We start from the raw sequence: 12,824 nt of genomic DNA, 5'->3' as shown, positions 1-12,824 counted from the left end.
AGCTTTGAGCACAGCCCTACTGTGAGGGCTTCAATGGCAGATTGTGGTGGGGGGAGGGTTAGGAGGCAGGGCAGTCTGCCTGGGTCACTTCTTCATAGGAAAGGGACCATGTTTCAGCCACATTCTCCCATTACCTTTTGTCATAAAGAAATTCAGAGGTTAAATGTGAGGCCACGCAGTATCTCAACATATTTCTATACTAATTAGACAAGGCATAATTTTAAACGTGCTCATGCAGAAACAAAGGTAGAAGTAATAGTCAAGGAACTAGGGAGAAAAAAACCTTTAGAGTAATCTGACATTCAGTTCAGTAGCTCAGTCGTGTCTGACTCTGCAACCCCATGAACCGCAGCATACCAGGCCTCCCTGTCCAACTCCCAGAGTCCACCCAAACCCATGTCCATTGAGTCGGTGATGCCATCCATCTCATCCTCTATCGTCCCCTTCTCCTCTCACCCTCAATCTTTCCCAGCATCAGGGTCTTTTCAAATGAGTCAGCTCCTCGCATCAGGTGGCCAAAGTATTGGAGTTTCAGCTTCAACATCAGTCCTTCCAATGAACACCCAGGACTCATCTCCTTTAGGGTGGACTGGTTGGATCTCCTTGCAGTCCAAGGGACTCTCAAGAGTCTTCTCCAACACCACAGTTCAAAAGCATCAATTCTTCAGCACTCAGCTTTCTTTATAGTCCAACTCTCACATCCATACATGACCACTGGAAAAACCATAGCCTTGACTAGACGGACCTTTGTTGGCAAAGTAATGTCTCTGTTTTTTAATATGCTGTCTAGGTTGGTCATAACTTTCCTTCCAAGGAGTAAGCATCTTTTAATTTCATGGCTGCAATCACCATCTGAAGTGATTTTGGAGCCCAGAAAAATAAAGTCAGGCAGTGTTTCCGTTTCCCCATCTATTTGCCATGAAGTGATGGGACCAGATGCCATGATCTTCGTTTTCTGAATGTTGAGCTGTAAGCCAACTTTTTCACTCTCCTCTTTCACTTTCATCAAGAGGCTTTTTAGTTCCTCTTCACTTTCTGCCATAAGGGTGGTGTCATCTGCATATCTGAGGTTATTGATATTTCTCCCGGCAATCTTGATTCCAGCTTGTGCTTCCTCCAGCCCAGCGTTTCTCATGATGTACTCTGCATAGAAGTTAAATAAGTAGGGTGACAATATACAGCCTTGACGTACTCCTTTTCCTATTTGGAACCAGTCCGTTGTTCCATGTCCAGTTCTAACTGTTGCTTCCTGATCTGCATACAGATTTCTCAGGAGGCAGGTCAGGTGGTCTGGTATTCCCATCTCTTTCAGAATTTTCCACAGTTTATTGTGATCCACACAGTCAAAGGCTTTGGCTAGTCAATAAAGCAGAAATAGATGTTTTTCTGGAACTCTCTTGCTTTTTCGACATTAATAATGTAAAAAGTTGGTTACCAAAAATTTGGATTGTTAGAATTTTACTTGCATATGTTGCATTTAATAGCAGTTGTTGACCCCTGCACAGAGACCCATGTGCTCAGTTGTATATGACTCTCTGTGACCCCATGGACTATAGCCCACCAGACTCCTGTCCATGGAATCTTGTAGGCAAGAATAGTAGAGTGGGTTGCTGTTTCCTATGCCAGGGGATCTTTCTGCCCCAGGGATCCAGCCTGCATCTCCTGCACTGGCAGGCATCTTCTTTACCACTGTGCTGCCTGGTACGCCCATGCACATAGACCTGAGAAAGCAGGTTTTCTCACTTTTCACTTACTCAAATTCAAGGCTTCCCATTTACAGTACTGGTTAAAGCTTTGCTTACATGTTAATAAATACAATTCTAAATCTTCTTTTTGTATGACTGATGGCCTAGGTAGAGTAATATATAAGGAAAATATAGCTTGAAGCATTTTTTTAATTTTAAAAAGTGAACAATTAATTTCCAATGAGATCAAAGTCAGAATGTAAAGAATAGCATTTTCAACAAAGTATTTAAGACAAAACCGAAGAAAAATAAAATATTTTCAATTAAGGAGACATTATATTTTATTAACATCATGAATCATTCTAATATTTGTGCTCTTTCTGAAGTTAAGTAGATAACATTGAAGTAAAAATGAATCCTGAGTTATTTGTAAAGTTAGTAAAATTACCACCCTTGTTCCATTCTTTGCCAGTGAAAACAGATACACGTGGTCTTATTTACTGCTCTCCTAAGCCACTTTCACTGTCCTAAGTACTGTTTGCTTTCCAAATGCTGCTGCTGCTGCTAAGTTGCTTCAGTCGTGTCCGACTCTGTGCGACCCCATAGACGGCAGCCCACCAGGCTCCCCTGTCCCTGGATTCTCCAGGCAAGAACACTGGAGTGGGTTTCCATTTCCTTCTCCAATGCATGAGAGTGAAAAGCGAAAGTGAAGTCGCTCAGTCGTGTCCGACTCCTAGCGACCCCATGGACTGCAGCCGGTGGCTCCTCCGTCCATGGGATTTTCCAGGCAAAAGTACTGGAGTGGGGTGCCATCGCCTTCTCCATTCCAAATGCTAGACATTGTTTACCCTGAATCCTAAGAATTTGTGCATTTCAAGGAGGGAATACTCCTTTCAAGATTTTTTTTTTTTCAAATAGTAAGAGACACTAAATGATAGACCCTATATTTTAGGGTGTCTCAGTAAAACTGAAGTCAGATAAAGTCGCTCACAGCTACATCTGGGGGTGAGTTCTAAATTTGATAATTTTTCAAACACCAACATGAATGCCAGTGAGTATTCAATTTAAAACTGACCATTTCACAAAGACAAAGCACAGGGTTATTTAATGTTCCTGCTTCCTAGAGACTTTTTCATATAATTACAAAGGTCACGTTTGCTCATATAATTTTTTTAAAATCCTATAGAAATGATGTATTAGACATCTCTAACTAAAGAGAATGGTATCTCCTGTGCACATTTGATATCCCCATCTGTCTCCCAGTGTATGCAGAGACAAACAGTGACTGCTTAGTGTAATAATGAAAAGATATAAATCCTGCCATGGGGGAAAACTATAACCATGGGACTTTAAGCAAGAATACTCCCCCTATTCAGGTTCCAAGACTATAAGTGTCTATGTATTTTTCATCTTGATTACCCTTTATCTCAAGCATATAGTCAGAAAAATGGAGTAGTAAATAAAGAATGGGAGAAGATCCAATAATTTTTGCTCCTCCTTTAGAAAGCAGTTTGCTTTTTTAACATTTTATCAGAAATACACGTTCACATTGGAACACTGTTACTCTTTCAATTACTAAAGCCAGTGGCTTTGCTTTATAGCACTCACACAATTTCAGTTCAGATTATAAAGAGTTGAAATTTGTTTTGCAATGCTTCAATATTCCTTTGGTCAGCCAGGAAAAGGAAAACAAAAGCAATAGAAGACATTTTAGAGTTCAAAAGAATAATTATTCTAACAAGCCTGAAAAATAGTAGTGAAACAGTTTGTTCCAAAACACCCCAATGTGAATTATGCTTACATACATAATTCTATATACCAAATACATAAGTTTTTAAATATATAAATATATATACACACACACATAAGCATCACTGGATTCATAAAACACTGATCTGCACTAGATTTAGTTGAGAAAGCCACTATTTTTGCTGTAAATAAACCTGCTTGTGTATTCTTTCCATTACTATTATGACCTTTTTGAGCACCTACCAAGTGCAGATAGCCTAAGGGAGTGTATCCAGAGGTGAGCACTCAGGCATCGTTCCTGCCTTGTCACTTTCAGGCCTGTGGAGGCTTCATGGATATTGCAATGCTCAGTATTGGCTGAATGGGGTAAAAACACATCTTTCAAGATTTTCTCCAGTGACTTAGTTGTGTAAGGACAAGGCAGAATTAGAGTCATTCTTTATTACACTTGACAGACAGCAAATGGTAACAGATTGGGAATATCTTGCCACCACCCAAGCAAATTGCACAGATAATTACTCCACATTAGATCATCTAGTTTCCCAAGTATGGAGTGGGGAGGTGAGACAGGGAGCTTCTGGGGAGTGGGCATGGGTAGGGCTGTCCCACTGAGGAATAACCACTGGAACAATAGCCATACAACGGCTCAGCAGGAGATCCAAGCCAGGGATCTCCCTACAGGGTCCTCTGGAGGAAAGAGAGAATTACAGCAAAGGCAGACAGGAAACACCTCTCCACGACCTGTTTTTATTTTTATTCCCAAGAGGCTATGTCCCAGCTTCATGTCCCAGATGAGAACCCATAACTGAGTTTTTATCATCAGTATTCCTTGATAAATGAGCGAATTTATTATATAGAAAATTAACACATTTCAGAAATACAATTATGTCTTGATCTTAAATGTGAAGACTAAGTGTAAGATTTTGTTTTTAATCATAAATTTGGTATCCATAGTTACTTTAGATATTCCAGAATCTAAGCATGGGATTTAAGTTTTATATTTTGAATAACAACAGTATCTATTTTCTGCACAGTAAAGCAGAACTGAATACAAGACTTTTATTTTTAGGGATTTCCCCAGTGGTCCAGTGGCCAAGACTCTGAGCTCCCAATGCAAAAGACCTGGGGTTCGATTCCTGGTCAGGGAACTAGATCCCACATGCCACAACTAAGACCCAGTTCAGTCAAATAAATAAATAACTAATAAATAAAATATTAAAAAAAAAAGACTTTTATTTTTAACCACGGAGGCCATCCCTTCTTTCTAAATTCTTTGCTTGGTCATCTTCCCTAGACATCTCTTTCTGTTTATGCCAAATGCTTCTTGATCCAAGTAATATTAGCTGTTGCCAAATTACATTAGAATCCTATTGAATTAAAATAATAGAGAGTAAGTAAGAGATTGGGAATATCTCATTGTGGACAGCAGTGGAATTTTTGTTGTTTTTAATCAAGAGAATATACAAAAGGAAATGCAAATTAAAAGAAACCAATTTCTGATTTGCTAAGATTAAAACCATAGGGGGAGTCCAGTTATAAAGAAAGGAAAGGAGGGTTGGATGGAGTAAGAAAAAAAACTCACATAACTGACAAGTATTTTTCATGAACTGTATATCTCAAAAGCTCTGCCCTTGTTCCCTGCTGAAGTTTGAAACAGGACTTTGCAAATGCATTTACTATACCCATTTTAACATCAAGGAAAATTGTCCACCAGTGTTTTCTTGCTATTTTAAAAATCATAAGATATTATGGGTTTATAAAAAGGTAGCAGGATATATTCAACAATGTTTCCTTTTAGGAACCTTCCAACTGTATTTTAATAATTAAATCACAGATCAAAATGACTGCTCAAATCCATCAGACTTTCTGGTAAGTTAGTCCCTGAAAACTGTCCATAAAACACAACAAAACCTTGGCAAAACCTCATCGCTCTTGGTACTCTTCAGAGGTTTTTATACCTACTAGTCTATGTTTGTCTCTAAGAGACATTTGAAATAAAGCTAAAATGTCAGTTTGGTGCTAAGCTTGGAGTACATGGGAGTGCACGGTCACTGAAGATGCATGGATGTCACTCAGGTCCCTTGGATGTGTGCTAGAGGTAGGTTTAGCCTTGTAGAGACTAATGTGTTCATGCAATCACTGATTCTGTGTTGTATACCAAATGAACAGCTAAAAATACACCCTTGATGACCAGATTAAAGCAAGAGTAAACACATTAAAGCTATTGGACTTTACAAATGAGACTGCTGCTCTTTTTCTTTTGGTTAAACACATTTTACATTCTGATGCCTATCCTGGAATTTTCTAATTTCTCAATGCTTCTGGGTCGGAGTGGCCGTTAAGTTGGGATTCCACATAGAAAAAAGAAGAGTTCATGGCCTGAGGATAAGATAAAAGCATAACAGAAGCATAGGAGGTATCGAGAATTTGGGTGCTTTCATTTGGAACAGGAATAAGCCTGGCTTTGACTCAAAATGAGATAACTTTAAAAAATGTATGCAATAAAAATTGTTTAGGGTTAACACAACTTTCACCCAGCTTTATACCACAATAACAAAGTATATACCTGGTATTAGGTGATAAAGTTAGATTAGCTATACACATATGTAAACTTCAGCAACATGACATGTCACACTTCTGGGAAAACTGTTCAGTAGAGAATATCCATCTGCAAAGGTTTTCACAAGATGCAGGAAGGAACAGTGGAATTTAGAGATGAATAAATATATACACACACCCATGCACACCTGTAATACTATGTTTAGGTGAAATGCTTAGATGTGAACAGCACCTGAAACTTGGAAGAACAACAATAAAAGTTAATCACCAGATTACTAAATTTGTAATTGGGTATAACAAAGCAGGAAAAAAAAATGTGGCTTTGGATTATTTTTATCCTTTTCATTAAAAATAATATTTGATAGCCAGATTAGAACATGCAGTCTGCAAAGTCTTGTCTTCCACTCCTTTCTCTGGATAGAAAGTTTCTAACATAATATGAAGGATGTGATTAGAGGTTCTGGGACAGGCATTTGTTATCTGGATTAGAGTAAGAACTATGGACATTTCCAACATCAACCACAGATCTAAGGAAATAGGAATCAAGAATTACAAAACCCCACCTTCACTTCAGTGACTGGTTATATTCTCTCTCTTTTCTTCCATTTTTAGAAATAGAGTGGTGACAATCTATTCAGAGTTTTGAGGTTAACAGCTACAGATCCTGGTAGTTTAAGCAGAAAGGGGACTTTAAGGATTTTAGTGGTGCCTCATGGAATCCAGGTAGCTCAAACACTAAAGAATCTGCCCTCAATGAGGGAGACCTGGGATCTTCCCTAGGTTGGGAAGATCCTCTGGAGAAGGGCATGGCAACCTACTCCAATATTTTTGCCTGGAGAATTTCATGGACAGAGGAGCCTGGTGGGCTACAGTCCATGCAGTCGCAGAGTCGGACACGACTGAGCGACTAACACTTTCCCTTTCGTGGAATTCAGTGAGGCCTCCGGAACAATTCACACTCAAGACTCAAAACTTTCAAGGAGTCTCCAGGGGTTTCCTCTTCCAGCTCTCACAGGTTAAGTGGTATTGCACTAGGCCATCCACAGTAAATAGTAAACTGTGAAACTGGATAAACTGTGCTAAGCAACTGTGTTCAGACATTGGGCAACACTGGACTATAGGGAGTGCAAGAGAGCATCCTTGGGCGAAGCAGTCACAAGTTCATGATCACCTCAGCTCTCTGTGAGCAGACACTTTTCTGACTGTGGCACAGTAACCTGGAGTACAAGCTGAGATAGACTGAAGTGAAGATAAAGGATGTGGCTGGAGTCTATGGAGAGCTTAACAGAGGGGGAGCCCTGGAAGTCTACGTGTGGGCCCCTCATGAGCCCTTAGCTGAGGGATCACTGGATGTGCACAGGGGCCAGAATCCAAGGCTCAGCTGCAAGTGGCTGCTGTGGGGCTGAGAGTGGAATAGAGACGCTGTAAATGAGTGTTGTGGGGAATATCAAGTTCTGGCCAAAACAGAGTGGAGGGACATCCAGTGAAGACACTTAGGCTGTGTATTAGAAGTAAGGACCACTCTCTCAAAGAAGGCCCATTTCAGATCTAGCCTGCTGCTGCTGCTAAGTCGCTTCAGTCGTGTCCGACTCTGTGCGACACCATAGACAGCAGGCCACCAGGCTCCGCCATCCCTAGAATTCTCCAGGCAAGAACACTGGAGTGGGTTGCCATTTCCTTCTCCAATGCATCAAAGTGAAAAGTGAAAGGGAAGTCGCTCAGTCGTGTCCAACTCCTAGCGACCCCATGGACTGCAGCCTACCAGGCTCCTCTGTCCATGGGATTTTCCAGGCAAGAGTACTGCAGTGGGTTGCCATTGCCTTCTCCAGACCTAACTGAGCCTAAATTCAAGTGTTGACAAGATCCACAAGAGAAAATGGGGAAGCTGAGTAACAACTAACTGAAAGGTCTTGGCAACACCTCAGGCTTTTACAGACTTGCTGAGACAAACTATAACATGTTCCCCCTGCTACTTCCATCAAAAAAAACTTAAAAAAAGATCAAGATGACTAGATAGTAACTGAACTACTTACTAGAACAAAAATCAAACATCAAAAATCTTCAGGGGTAAACAGTAGAATCCAGAATATTTACAGATTTTCAACATCTCACTCACTTTTCCTAGTACAATATAAACCTGAGAAACTATTAGACATGCAAAGAAACAGGAAAATGTGAACGATAGTCAAAAAAAAAACAGCTGCTGATGGTATTCAACTTGGAGAAGCCTAGATATTGATCTTGGTAGATTTTATAGCAGCAACAATAAATATGATCAAAGAATTGAAGGCCACTATGGTCTTAATAAGAAAATAGATAAAATAGAGAAGTGAAAAATTAAAAATAAGAATTCTCGTACAGTTAAATAAAAAACTGGAATGAAAATTTCACTGAACTGGCTTAACAGAACTTGGAGATGGCAAAGAAGGAGTGAGTGAATTTGATCAATACAAATTACCTGATCTGAAGAAAAGAAGAAAAAAGATTGAAGGAAAATTAATGGAACACATTTTACAAAGACATGTAGGAGACTATAAAACAGTGTAAGTTACACGTTACTCAAATACCAGAAAGAGTCAAGAGTGAGGATGGGACAGAAAAATAACTGAAGAAATAGTGACCATGAATTCTCAAAGTTATGAAAAACATCAATGTATGAAACAAGCAAGATCAGCAAACCACAATGAAGCAAAATACAAATAAAGCACAACCCACAAAGAATTATCTGACTCAAAATGTCAATAGTACCAAGGTTGAGAAGTCTAGCTCTAAAGCAATCAATTAAAAAATTAATTTCAAAAATAAGAATGAATAGCTAAGACAGCAATCAAGGAAATTAAATGATAAGCTAGTGATTACTCACTTAACTCAAAAGAAGGCAAGAAAGGGTCCACAGAGGTGCAAAGTAGAATGTACACTTAAAACCAATCATAAAAATTATATTAAATAAAAATGGACTAAACACTCACTAATGTGGAAAGTCTTTTTTTTTAATGCTGCTGATATTTAAAAACTAGATATTTGCATGGGAAATGAATTTCAAATGCTTTCTCACTCACTCTGAATAAAAATTTTAATTGGAGATGGATCATAGACCTAAATGTAAGTCCTAAAACTATAAAACTTCTGGAAGAAAACATAGGAGAAGATCTCCCTCACTTTGGAGTAGGTAAAGGTTTCTTGGGTGAGGCACAAAAAGCATAAACCATAAAAGAAAAACTGTGTAGAAATACACAATTGTACAGACACTTTTGAGAACTATTTGGCATCTCATAGAAAACCCTGGTTGCTCAGTGGTAAAGAATCCGCCAGTCTAGGTTCGATGCATGATACTGGATGCTTGGGGCTGGTGCACTGGGACGACCCAGAGGGATGGTATGGGGAGGGAGGAGGGAGGAGGGTTCAGGATGGGGAACACAGGTATACCTGTGGCAGATTCATTTCGATATTTGGCAAAACCAATACAATATTGTAAAGTTTAAAAAAAAAAAAAAAAAAAAGAAACCACCTGCAATGGAGGAGACTTGGGTTCGATGACTAGGTCGGGAAGATCCCTTGGAGGAGGGCATGGCAACCCACTCCAGTATTCTTGCCGGGAAAATCCTGTAAAAAAAGGAGCCCGGCTGGCTATGGTCCATGGAGTTGCAGAGTCAGACACGACTGAAGTGCCAAAGCACGCATGCACCCTGCTGCCGCTGCTAAGTCGCTTCAGTCGTGTCCGACTCTGTGTGACCCCACAGATGGCAGCCCACTAGGCTCCTCTGTCCCTGGGATTCTCCAGGCAAGAACACTGGAGTGCATTGCCATTGCCTTCTCCACGCATGCACCCTATGACCCTGCAATTCCATTCCTAGGTGTTTACAGAGGGAAATGAAAATATAAATATACAAAAAATCTAATACAAAGATCTTTATAGCAGTCATTCATAATCTCTGCAAACTAGAAACAACCCATATGGATAGCCAAATTGCCATTCACTCATGTAAAGGAATAATACTCAACAACTGAAAGAAATTTCTGACACACAAAACATGGATTAATGTCAAGCACATTATGTTTAATCAAAGAACCAAGACTTCAAATAATACACACTGCATGAATACATTTATATGAAATCCCAAATAGGCAAGACTAAATCTATAGTGAAAGAGACCAGGAAATGGTTGCTCTATAGTGGGGGTGGCATAGGAGTAGGGATTGGAAAGTGGCATTAGAAACCTTTCTGGGATGACGTAAGTGTTCTATATCTTGTTTTAGGTGATGGCTGTACAGATGTATAAAACTGTCTAAAGTTATTGAACTGAGCCCTTAAGTTCTGTACATTTTATTGTATGTTAATTGTACCACTATAAAAACTTTCATTGACAATAGCATCAAAATATATAAAATACTTAGGAATAAATCTAATGAAATATATGCAAGATTGTAACATTTTTACCAACTTCAGAATATTGCTGAGAAAAATTAAAGGAAATCTGAATAAATGGAGAGATAGACCACATTCATAAACTGGTGGACTCGATAGTATGAAAATATCCTTTCCCCCCATTTTTTATACTTAATACAATTCTAATCAAAAGCCTGGAAAACTCTGTCATAGAAACTGACAAGCTGATTCCAAACTTTTCATGAAAATTCAAAGGTCATATAATAGCCAAAAACAACATTGTGAAAGTTGGAGGATCTATATTATCAGATCTTAAGACCTAGCAGACTTCCCTGGTGGTCCAGTGGTTAAGTATCTGTCTACCAATGCAAGAGACACAAGTTCAAACCCTGGTCCGGGAAGACCAGGAGCATAAAAAATACCAAGGGGTAACCAGATCATGGCATCCAGTCCCATCACTTCATGGCAAATAGGTAGGGAAACAAAGGAAACAGTGAGAGACTATTTTGGGGAGCTCCAAAATCACTGCAGATGGTGACTGCAGCCATGAAATTAAAAGATGCTTGCTCCTTGGGAGAAAAGCTATGAGCAACATGCTGCTGCTGCTGCTAAGTTGCTTCAGTAGTGTCCGACTCTGTGTGACCCCATAGACAGCAGCCCACCAGGCTCCACCGACCCTGGGATTCTCCGGGCAATGAGCAACCTAGACAGCCTATTAAAAAGCAGAGACACTACCTTGCCAACAAAGGTCCGCCTAGTCAAAGCTATGGCTTTTCCAGTAGTCATGTATGGATGTGAGAGTTGGACTCTAAAGAAAGCTGAGCGCCGAAGAATTGATGCTTTTGAATGTTGAAGAAGACTATTGTGAGTCCCTTGGACTGCAAGGAGATCAAACCAGTCAACCCTCAACTAAATCAGTCCTGAATATTCATTGGAAGGACTGATCCTGAAGCTGAAACTCCAATACTTTGGCCACCTGATGTGAAGAACTGACTCATTGGAAAAGACCCTAATGCTGGGAAAGATTGAAGGCAGGAGGAAAAGGGGATGACAGGATGAGATGGTTGGATGGCATCACTGACTCAATGGACATGAGTTTGAACAAGCTCCAGGAGTTGGTGATGGACAGGGAAGCCTGGCATGCTGCTCCATGGGGTCGCAAAGAGTTGGACATGGCTGAGTGACTGAACTGAACTGAAGGGGCAACTAAGCCTCAGTGAGCCGCAACTACTGAGCCCATGCACAGCAACTACTGAAGCCATTGTGCCCTGGAGCCCGTGCTCCAGTTCCACAATGAGAGAAGCCACCATAGTGAGAAACCCAAGCACCACAACTAGAGAGTAACCTTTGCTCACCGCAACTAGAGCAAACAGTAACGGAGACCCAGCACAGCCAAAAAAAATTTTTAATTAAAAAAATAAAAACCTTAGTATATGGCCAGAGTAATCAAGATAGTATGGCAGTGATTGAAAAGCAGATTTACAGAGCTATGGAACAGAATTAGAGTTCAGGGGGAAAAAAATCAATATACATATCTCCCCATTCATTTTTCCCTCGTTCCTCTGCAAAGAACACACTACTTGCTTCCAATCTCTATCTTCCTGCTGGCAATCTTTCTAGACTCTGGCCCTGGGAGCAGCAGCTACGTCTTCTCCATTGTGCCCTCCACTGTTTACAATCATTCTTTAGAACCAAATGGTGATTTAATGAAATTTCCCAGGTACTGAGTACCTACTTCTTGTGCGGTCCTTCCCATCTCCTGCTGCTAAGTCACTTCAGTCGTGTCTGACTCTGTGTGACCCCCATAGACAGCAGCCCACCAGGTTCCCCCGTTCCTGGGATTCTCCAGGCAAGAACACCGGAGTGGGTTGCCATTTCCTTCTCCAATGCATGAAAGTGAAAAGTGAAAGTGAAGTCACTCTTTCGTGTCTGACTCTTAGCAACCCCAATGGACTGCAGCCTACCAGGCTCCTCCATCCATGGGATTTTCCAGGCAAGAGTACTGGAGTGAGTTGCCATTGCGTTCTCCATCCCATCTCCTACTTCAGTGAATTCTTACAAAAAGCACTACAAGCCAGACACACTTATTACCTCCCTGGCGCATTAAGGCAAATGAGGCTGAGAGAGAAGGTAACCCAGCTAGTGAGAGGTGGCACTAAGATTTGAACTCAGGTCTGTGCGACTCCAAAGCTGACACTGGTATTTCTCTCAGAGGAGACTTTTCAAGTCCAGACCCTGCTTATTCTCCACTTCCAGCGTCCTTAGGACTCTCCAGCTTCTTTTACTTCCTTTAAGGTTGGGAATTCACTCTTTCCTGAAGCAGCCTTCTCTCTCTCTGGTTTTCTCTGGTCCTGCACTAAAATATCTCTTCCTGCTAACACCCCCTACTATCTTGGTCCTACTTTCCAGAGTCACTCTGGCTGTTTTCTCTGTACAAGGCTTTC

At 40.5% G+C, this 12,824-nt stretch overlaps 1 long non-coding RNA gene across 1 annotated transcript in view; it reads right to left on the bottom strand.

Annotated features, from left to right (window-relative positions):
• LOC129643950 (uncharacterized) overlaps positions 1-12,824 on the bottom strand; it is a 31,972-nt gene that overhangs the window by 13,794 nt on the left and 5,354 nt on the right. The window lies entirely within an intron of this gene.

Source organism: Bubalus kerabau, chromosome 2, assembly GCF_029407905.1.
Source record: "Bubalus kerabau isolate K-KA32 ecotype Philippines breed swamp buffalo chromosome 2, PCC_UOA_SB_1v2, whole genome shotgun sequence".
NCBI lineage: Eukaryota > Metazoa > Chordata > Mammalia > Artiodactyla > Bovidae > Bubalus > Bubalus kerabau.
Note: the sequence above shows the minus strand (reverse complement) of the source record. Positions and strands in the feature narration are given on the sequence as shown.